Source organism: Dunckerocampus dactyliophorus, chromosome 10 (genome assembly GCF_027744805.1).
Source record: "Dunckerocampus dactyliophorus isolate RoL2022-P2 chromosome 10, RoL_Ddac_1.1, whole genome shotgun sequence".
In the NCBI taxonomy this organism is placed as follows: Eukaryota; Metazoa; Chordata; class Actinopteri; order Syngnathiformes; family Syngnathidae; genus Dunckerocampus; species Dunckerocampus dactyliophorus.
The window spans coordinates 8,225,578-8,227,581 of NC_072828.1; positions in this window are offsets into that span (position 1 = coordinate 8,225,578).

Sequence of the window (2,004 nt, forward strand, 5' to 3'; positions counted from 1 at the left end):
TTTTGCCGTGTGAGACCATTTGGATCTTATATCGGCAAATAAGCCATTTGGTTTTATTTTCCTATTTCATCCCGTTCCTCTGAAACAGTTCATCTCCTCTTGAGCTAACAGAATTCATCTGCATGTTAGTGACTCTTAGTTGAAAATATTTGTTTTATTTTCTGCCAGTTAAATGTCCTAATTGTTTTTACTGAATTGTCCTACTAAAGAAAACCACCTTATCAATACACATAGATACAGTATATAAACATTTTATTACTTCCTCAGCAGTAGTTGATTAAATGTATTTACTACTTTAATTGAATTTCCAGTGTTGATTTACTTTTGGTTTTACTTTTACTTTACTTTCCACATTATGACACACAATCACGTTCACTATTTATTGACTGTATATTTTAAAGATATAAAATTTATTTTAAACTTCGATAAAGATATAAAATAATGCAATCATTTCAATATTATTGTATACAGTTGGTCATTAAATCAATATGTCAGTTGAGTCTCTCGCCTAAGGGTGAACTGGGACAAAAATTGTTTTCTGAATGTTATTGTTATTGTGTGAATGTTATGTGCTATTATAGTGTGTGTGTGATGGGTCACGGCAGAAATGCGCACCCTTTAACATCCAGCAGATGTCAGTATTGAGCGACACAGTACTGACACAGTGTCGATACAGTTTGGCTAATGTGCCGCAACGCTTCACGAGGCCTTTATTAATACTTGAATTCAATTTACAGTATTGAATACTGTAAATTGAATTCAAGTATTAAATTAATTTAATATCTTCTGCTTCTGAGGAAGTAGTAAAATGTTTATGTACTGTATCTATGTGTATTGATGAGGTGCAACAAATACGACATTCAACCTGCAGAAAATAAAACAAATATTTTCAACTATGAGTCACTGAAATGGAGATAAATTCTATCAGCTCAAAAGGAAATGAACTATTTCAGAAAAATGGGATGAAATAAGAAAATAAAACCAAATGGCTTATTTGCCGAGATAAGATCAAAATGGTCCCACACAGCAAAAATCTTTCTGTTATTAGTCTCCACGTCACACTGGATTCAATTGCAGAATTGTGCTTCAAAAGATTTGTTCTTATTGTTGTGACGTTTCAACCCGATGACTGAAGTCAGAGTCGCTTCCTAAACGCACTTTGGCGCCTCACAGACAGGCGAAACAGCGACTGTATCAGTCACGTAACTTTCTCTTAAAGCGATACGCGCACCGACACGGGGTTTGGCTCTTTGAGTTCGACACATGCGTCGATGCGGCAGTGTTCCCGGACCCATCACACCTCCTTGACCTAGTCGCTTGTTTTTAATGCATTTGTCATAACCAGCCCAGTAATTAACCAACTAACTAGCTAGTTTGAGGCTTAAGATAGTGGCTTGAAATCAAATAGCAGTCAAAGTGCGGACTGCGGATTTTACAGGGGTACTATTCTGCTTATTTCAGGGGCTTTTACAATGATATTGGATCCAAGTGGGGCTCTACTGTAAGTTTATTTTCATAAAATACTCCATAAATCTCAAGTTGTATACGGGGTAAATCTGCACTCTTCTCCTCTTGGCCAATACGCTCAATACAGCAAGCAGCATCCTCTGTTGTGATTAGACAGCCTAGTCGAGGGTGGCTTGAATTGTCTTCTGTTTTCTAAGATTTATTCTAAGATAAGGTTTTGTTGACCTATGGGATGAGAATTAGCTCCTCCAAGTCCAAGTCCATGGTTCTCACCCAGAAAAGGGTGGAGGGCCATCTCCGGGTCGGGGATTAGGTCCTGCCCCAAGTGGAGGAGTTTCAGTACCTCCGGGTCTTGTTCACAAGTGAGGGGAGGATGAAACGTGAGATTGACAGGCGAACTGGTGCAGCGTCTGTAGTGATGCAGGGTTCAGCAGTTGTAAAAGGTTTAGCTAACATTATGGACTGACTAAGTAGTTACTTACAGACAAGTTGAGCGAGTCGTATTTAATGAGATGTAAGAAGTGGTGACAAAGAATC